This window comes from Echinops telfairi, unplaced genomic scaffold, assembly GCF_000313985.2.
Source record: "Echinops telfairi isolate 266 unplaced genomic scaffold, ASM31398v2 ScPeMD7_4225;HRSCAF=4972, whole genome shotgun sequence".
Lineage (NCBI taxonomy): Eukaryota > Metazoa > Chordata > Mammalia > Afrosoricida > Tenrecidae > Echinops > Echinops telfairi.
Window position 1 is genome coordinate 23235459 of NW_022108124.1, and position 8320 is coordinate 23243778.

Sequence of the window (8320 nt, forward strand, 5' to 3'; positions counted from 1 at the left end):
TTGTATTTGTGGAAGTGGGTAAATCCAATCCAGGTCAGGCCTATGGGTAAGCCGTAAGCTGAAGGCTTCTCCCGGCTCCTGTAGCTGCAGGGGCAGGAAGCAGAAAGCAGGCAGATGAAGCAGCAAGACTTTGTTTTTGATTGTGATGTTTCTCTATTTCATTTTATTGTTGCTGCTAGTTTTTTGGTTTTTGCTGTTTTGGGGGATTTCAGGGGGGGTGAGTTTTTTGGTATGTTTTTCTGTACATGAAATCCAGGATAGGTAAATCTATAGAGACAGTAAGTGGATTAATAGATTCTTGGGGGTCTGGTAGGGGAGTTTGTGGGTGAGGGAATGTGAAGCTAGTAACAATGAGTACTAGAAAACATAAAATATTCTAAAATTTATTAGGGTAATTATTATACAATTCTTCTTGATATGATTGAACTATTGAATTGTATGATATTTGGATTATGTACCAATAAAACTGTTTAAAGAGAAAACACGAAGAGCTGTTAAGAAAGGGGATTTAGAAACTGCATTCTCTCTTCCTGGTTTCCATCACGGCGCAGGATCAAGGTGAAAAGGAGAACCGGATGCGGAAGCTGCCCATCCGCAAGCTCGGCCTCAACATCTGCGTGGGGAGAGCGGCAACAGGCTGACCCGGGCCGCCAAGGTGATGGAGCAGCTCACCGGCCAGACCCCGGTCTCCTCCAAAGCCAGATACACCGTCAGATCCTCTGGCATTAGGAGAAATGGAAAAAATTGCTGTCCACTGCACAGTCCGTGGGGCCAAGGCAGAGGAAATCTTGGAGAAAGGTCTGAAGGTGCGCGAGTACGAGTTACGGAAAAATAGCTTCTCCAATACTGGAAACTTTGAGTTCGGGATCCAGGAACACATCGACCTGGGGTTCAAATATGACCCCAGCATCGGCATCTACGGCCTGGACTTCACCGTGGTGCTGGGGAGGCCAGGCTTCAGCATTGCCGACAAGAAGCGCAGAACAGGCTGCATTAGGGCCAAACAACAGAATCGGCAAAGAGGAGGCCATGCGCTGGTTCCAGCAGAAGTATGATGGGATCATCCTTCCTGGCAAATAAATTCCTGTTTCCAAAAGACGAATAAAAAAAAGTTATAGTGAGAAAAAGAAGAAAGGGGGTTTATATACATGTTGGTCTTCCTTTTTGACTATAACATGAATTGTTCATTTGTACAGCGTTGAAATTCAGGTGACTGGATACTAGCTACAAAAAACGGAAGCGTGAGAGATATAGCCATAGTTTCAGTAACCCTCACTTACAAAGGCATAGCTCTACCTAGGAGGCTAACAGCTGTCACACACACACACACACACACACACACACACACACACACACACACACAGAAAGTATGATAACAGCAAGTATATGTTGGTCCCGGGTGGTCCTTCAATCGGCACCCTCAGAGCAATACACCTGAGCCAAACCAGAGCCCAACATCCACCAGTTCTCTAACCCTAGTGTAGCAACCCTCTGCTTCTCTCGCTTGGGTTTTCCAGTTTTAAATTCAAGGGAGTATTTCGGTTCCTCAGATCGACTACCAGTGAGTTTAAGGTAAAGCCCACTTCTCTTAGTGGGGTATTTCATTCAAGTCCTTCTGATGTAATCTATGAAGGTGTGTTGGACACTTCTAAAAGACTGAATCTAAGGTCAAAGTTGTCACAGCATGCTTCCTGTGCCACCAGGGGCTGGATAGAGACTGGTCAAAGGTGCCCAGTTAGGAACAGAAGACCAGACATATTTTCCCCGTAGGGTAATGCTAGTGTGCACTGTTAAGCATGTTTCTCAATGGAGGGTTGCCTTACTTTCCCAGTGCAGTCATGTCTCCCCCTCCTCTTGATCTGAATTCCCATTCCAGTTCACCAATTACTCCTGGAGGCGCGTGTGTGGATTTGGGATGATCATAGTCTATTGCGAGATGGGAGGAACTGATGGAATGTCTCCCTCCCCACAGCACGGGAGCTGGAGGCCCTCTGGCCTGAGGCCACCTCTCATGGGGTGGCTTTCAAGATGTTCAAATAAGGGAGATACCTGGTTTGTGGGAAGTAGGTAGGGACACTACCTCATTGTTTGAAGGACCAGACTGGATGACTGCATGACCTGAAAACAGAAACCTGTCTTCATTTTGGCCTTAATCCTTAGAAAGTGGACTCATACAATATTTGTCCTCTTGTGACTGACTGACTTCACCCAGCAGGATGGTTTCCAGGTCCCTCCATGCCATGAGGTGCTTCCATCACTGTGTTTTAGGGATGTATGCCAATGTGTGTGTGTGCGTGTGTGCGCGTGCACATGTGTGTGTATGTGTGTATGTATGTGTGTGTGTGTGTCTTTATCCATTCTTCAACTGATGGGCATTTGGGTTGTGTCAGCTTCTTGCTGTTGTGAACTGCCCTGCAGTAAACATGGGAGAGCATACGGCGCTTCACGATGGGTCTCTTACTTCCTTGGGCTATATGCCCAGCAAAGGTATTGCTGGGTGGTGTGGTATTTCTACTCCCAGTTGGTTCAGGAAGCACCATAATCACTTTCCACAATGGCTGTATATGTTTACAATCCCACCAGCAGTGTATGAGAGTTTCAATTTCCCCACACCCACCCCAGCGTTTGTTGTCCTCTGTTTTTTTGAATTGGGATATCTTTGTGGTGTAAGGTTGTTAAGTGTCTTCTCTGGTGAATACTCTGTCCAAATCCTTTGCCCATCGTTTAATTGAATTTTTTTTCTTATCAAGGTGTTGCAGAAATCTATAAATTTTAGTGAGTAGTCACTTGTCCATTGTGTCATTGTTAAAGATTTTTTCCCCAAATCCTTGGGCTCTTCTTTTTAATATATCCCAGTCATATATTTTGTCTTCTGCTATTGTGTTTCCTTTATTATATTGAGAGTCTGTGTATGCCCTGCAATAGGGCCCTTAAGTTTGTCCAGATTTTCTTACTGGTATTCCATGTAGCTCTGAGGTTTACATTTAGGCCTCTAATCCACCTTAATTTTGGTTTTGTGCATGGGGTGCAGTATGCTTCATTCTTCCACAGATGTAGATCCAATGTTTCTGGTGCCATTTGTTAAAGACAGTGTACCTTTCCCCTTTAATGCTGTTTGGTCCTTCGTGGAAAATCAGTGGTCTCTAAGAAGATTTCATCTGGGGGTTTTCTCCTCATTCGATTGGTCTATGTATCTGTCATTTGACCAGTACCGAATTGTTTTGACCACTGTGACTGTGTAATAAGTTTTGAGCTTGAGTAGTATAGGACCTCCTACTTTGTTCTTGTTTTTGAGAAGTTCTTTACGTATCCTGGATCTCTTCCCTCTCTATATGAAGTTGGTAATTAGTTATTCCATTTCCTTTAAAAACTGAAGTTAGGGTTTGAACTGGTATTTCAATTATTCATGGATTGCTTTAGGTAATATTGAGCTTTTCACAATATTAAGTCTTCCTATCCACAAACAAAGAATATTCTTCCATTTATGTAGAACTCTTTGGGTTTCCTGTAATAATGGTCTATAATTTTCTTCGTGTAGGCCTTTTGCTCCTTTGGTTAGTTTTATTCCTAGGTATTTGATTCTTTGTGTGGTTATCATAAATGGTATTGTTTTCTTGGTTTCTTTTATGGAGATCTCTTTATTGGTATACGTGAATCTAATTGATTTCTGTTAATCATATGCCATGTTATTTTACCAAATCTCTCAATTATTTCTGACAATCTTTTTGCGGAGTGCTTGGGGTTCTCTCTATAAAATCATGTCATCTGCAGAGAGTGAGTGTCATTTCTTCTTTGCCCAATTGTATCCCCTTGATTTCTTTCTGTTTCCTGGTTCTGGCTGAGACTTCCAGCACAATGTTGGAGAAAAGTAGTGACGGGGATAGCCTTGTCTAGTTCCCATGTTTTCAGTGCTTCCCCATTGAGTATGATGCTGGTCATTTGTTTTTCCATCTGTAGTCTTTAATATATTGAGAAATTTCCCTTCTATTCTTACTATTGAGGGTTTTAATCAGCAATGGGTGCTAGATATTCTCTCTGCCTTCTCCTCCCTGCAGGTGGGCCACTCTGAGACCTGCCAGAGCCTTGTGGAGAACACTTATGGACTAGTATCAGAATTATGGACTGGGCTAGAATGTTTTCTTGATGTACAATCACTTCTTGAAATAAAGTTCTTTCATACACGTATATGACTGTCTCTGGATTTATTTATCTAGTCAGTCCAGTCTAACACATATTGTCAGATGCCTTTTCTTCAACTATTGATATCACATGTGATTCTTATTCTTTATCTTGTTCATGTAGTGGATTACATTAATTTTCTTTCTAATGTTGGACCATCCTTCTTTCCCTGCTATGAGTCCCACTTGATCATGGCTACTTTTTTAATATAGGTTGTTGGATTGTATCAGCCAAAATTTTGTTGATCATTTTGTGTCTGCGTTCATAAAGGATATTGGTCTGTAACTTCCGATGTTTGTGGGCCTCTGCCTGGTTTGGGTATCAGAGTTATACTCGCTTTGTAAAATGAGTTTGGGAGCTTGTTGTCTCTTTTTATGCTTTGGAGAGTTGTGCAGAATTAGCGACTATTCTTCAATGAATACTTGTTAGAATTCCCCTGGGAAGTCATCTGATCCTGGGCTTTTCTGGGTGGGAGTTTCTTGATGATCTAGTCTATTTCTTCTTTTACGATGGGTCTGTTGAGGTTTTCTCCTTCCTACTGCTGCATCAATTTGGGTAGGTCCGTTTCTTCTGGGTTAGCAAACTTATTGGAGTAAAGCCTTTCATGCTAGTGTGTTGTTATTCTTTTTATTTCATTTAAGTCTGTTAGTCTGTTGTGATGTTGCACTTTTCATCTCTAATTCTAGATATTTGCATCTTCTCTCTCTCTCTTTTCCCCTCTTTGTTACGTTTAGTAGCAGTTTGTCATTTATTGACCCTTTCAAATAACCAATTTCTTTTTCCCATTTAATGACCAGACTGAAGGGGTATATTCTCACCACAAGTACTTGGCTTCTTCACGGATGAATTCGTCATGGAACTATTTCTTTTAAAAAGCACATGCACAAACCACTAGCCAAAAATAAACATTTATAAACTATATTTCACTAGAATTAACAACTTCTGCTTTTTAAACACATGGTTAAAGGTCACAGAGTTGGGAAAGATATTTTCAATAAATGTGAAGGCAAAACTAATATTCATACTAGATAAAGAACTACACATGTTAAAAAGGAGAAAAAATAGAAAGGTGAAAAAACCACTAGACAAGACATATGTAACAAAACGAAAGAAAGATTGCTCAATCTAGTTAGACACCAGGAAAATAAGGGCATATAAGGGTAGCGGTGCACACTGGTCAGATTAGAACAGAGCAAAAGCTCAAGAATAACCGGTTTTAACAAGCAGCAGCAGCAGCAGCGATCCGCTCACTGCCATCGTCTCGATTCTAACCCACAGTCAGCCCTACAAGACAGGGTCGAGTTGCTCCTGTGAGTTTCCAAGACTGTGACTTTGGACAACAAGAGGAAGAGTTCTGCTTTCTCTGGAGGAGCAGCTAGTGGTTTCAAACTGCTGACTGTGCAGATCAGAGTCAAACTAGTAACCACGATGCCCCTCAGGCTTGTGGAAGGTATCGTATACTCCTGGTATACATGCAATGGACACAAATACTTTGGAATAGAGTTTGACATTATGCAGTCAGCTATACAAATCACTATACGTATTGTCCATCAAGATCGGAAGGAATATATTTTTTTGCATGCCATGGGCACAACAGAGCAATGAAAGAAAGCAAATTAAATTTATTCAGAGCAATATAAATGAATCTTGCCAACATAATTCTAGGTAAAAGATGTGAAAAACAAAATATTTCCACTATGATTCCATTTAGATACTACTTTGAAATAGAAAATTTGTAGAACATATTGTTTATGATTCATATGTAAATCATAAACCTTGTTTTAAAACGGCGAAATCGTTATTGCAATAAAAATAATGGTTGCCTTTAGTGAGGAGGAACATAAAGGAATGTCTGAGTGTCCAAAATATTCTATAAAATGCTTCCCTAAGATATTGGACAGTGTAAGACATGACAAAATAATAATAGTATATAAATTATCAAGAGTTCATGAGGGAGGGGGAAAGAGAGGGAGGTGAAAAATGAGGAGCTGATATGAAGGGCTCAAGTAGAAAGAAAATATTTTGAGAATGATGATGGCAACAAATGTACAAATGTGCTTGACACAATGGATGGATGGATGGATTGTGATAAAAGTTGTATGAGCCCCAATAAAATGATTTTTTAAAAGGGGGGGAAATGCTTCCCTAAAAATCTGACTTCCAAACCAGGAAATGGATCTTGTCCATAGTGATTACTCTGTATTCTCCTGGATATCCATCCCTAGATTCCATTATCACTATCTGCACAGTCCTCTCCCCTAGGAGCCCTCTCTGATTCTCTGTCTATAGACATAGGTATAATTAGCTCTGAAGTTCATGAGGAAATTCCATTATGTTTTAATTGCATCTTCTCCATTGATGTTTGGAAGCTCCCTGCAAGGGTAGTGAATTATTTAATGTGGTTCTTCTAGTCAAAGTGTCTGTATCAAGTGACCTTTTCCTGAAGGGGTCTGGGTAATTATTCACTGATAGGATCCACCTGTGAATCATTAGGATCCATTGGATTACCATCCTAAAACATGAACCAAATTCACTGTCATTGAGTTGATGCCAACTCACAAGGACCTTATAGGACAGTGTAGAACTGCGCCTGTGAGTTTCCTGGATGCAGCTCTTGACGGGAATGAAAAGTCCCATCCTTCTGCCACCAAGTGGCTGGTGGTTTCCAACAGCTAAGCTTGTGGTCAGCACCCACCGTGTAACCCACGAGACCACCAGGGATCCCACTGCCATCCTGCTGGATAGAAAAGAGCCCTCTGAGAAGCAGGAGGGGAATTCTTACTACCAGCAAGCGCTAGGAGTGGGCCAACTCCTTTTGACTCAGAGAACCTGCTTGATCCAGAAGACAGCTAGATTGAACATCAGAGGAGTGGCTGTAGAGAAGCAGAGCAGCAGACCAGTATCCAGAGGATGAGACAGAGCAGTGGACTAGAGCAAGTCAGCATGCTTTGTGGGGTGGGACAGCTCTCAGCTCTTAATGGGGGAGCTGGGCTTTCTGACCCACAGAAGTAGTTGAGTGTCTTCAGGTTGAGGCTTCCTGGAGTGGGGTGACTCTAGGCACCGAATTCAGGGAACTGGGTCTGCTGACACACTGCGCTCAGACTAAATGCCTTTACAGCAGCGTCTACACCCTTGGGATCTTTATTAACAGCGCTCAAGGGACATTGTAACATGCTCTTACTGAACATCAGTATCCTAAGCATTTCTCACCTGAATTAAAACCTGTTAACTTCCTTAATAAACCTTTTTATCATGAATATTGCCTGTGAGCTCTGTGGCGATTGCAATGAATGATTGAGACTCAGTACCTGGAAAAGGAGAGTGTGTTGCGAAGGACAGAAAATACATCTGTGAAGACACACATCTGCCCTCCTATGTATTGTTATTGGATATGCTCCAAAAGAAATGATTTCAAAACAATTCAGTCGCTTCTCCCTCAAACTAATGTCCCCTTCTCATCAAACTTATATTTATTCTTCATTAACTAGAGCCACTATCCATCCAATCCCTCAAGATAGAATTATTCAATTTAGACTTTTACAAGAATTATTTCCTAAACTCCAAGAAACTCACTGCCACCAAGCCTATCCTGATTTGGAGTAACCCTGCATGACAGAGTAGCACTGTCCCTGTGCATTTCTGAAACTGTACATATTTACAGGAGTGGAAAGCTTCGTCTCTCTCCTTTGGGTGGCTGATGGTTTCAAACTGCTAACCTTGAGGTTAAAAGTCCAACTGTCAACACATTACACCACCAGGGCTCATTTCCTTTCGTTTAGCGCCTACAAATCCTACTGACTTCACCTGTGCAGTCACACTGCCCCCTTCCTTTTCTAGGAAATAAGGGAAGAATCTCACTTTCTCCCAGTTTGGCTGTTGGCATAGACTGTAAGTTGATTCCTCTCTACTGAAAGAAAATAAATGCAAAACTCTACTATTCCAGGGTATCCCCAGCCCCATTTTCCCTACTCCCATTACTCCTACTCTCTTTGACTAACATCTCGTGCAACTCCAAACCTCTGCACCTTGACTAGTAATGGCTCTTTATATAATACACTTCTTCTTTTTCTCTGCATAGCAACTTTTCATTGTTTAATCCTGGAAAGCCCAGCTCAAATATCCTCTCTGTGAAATTTTCTTC

At 41.6% G+C, this 8320-nt stretch overlaps 1 pseudogene; it reads left to right on the plus strand.

The window, feature by feature from the left end:
• Positions 1-551: 551 nt before the first annotated feature.
• Positions 552-1102, plus strand: LOC101653682 (annotated as a pseudogene).
• The last annotated feature ends 7218 nt before the right edge of the window (positions 1103-8320 follow it).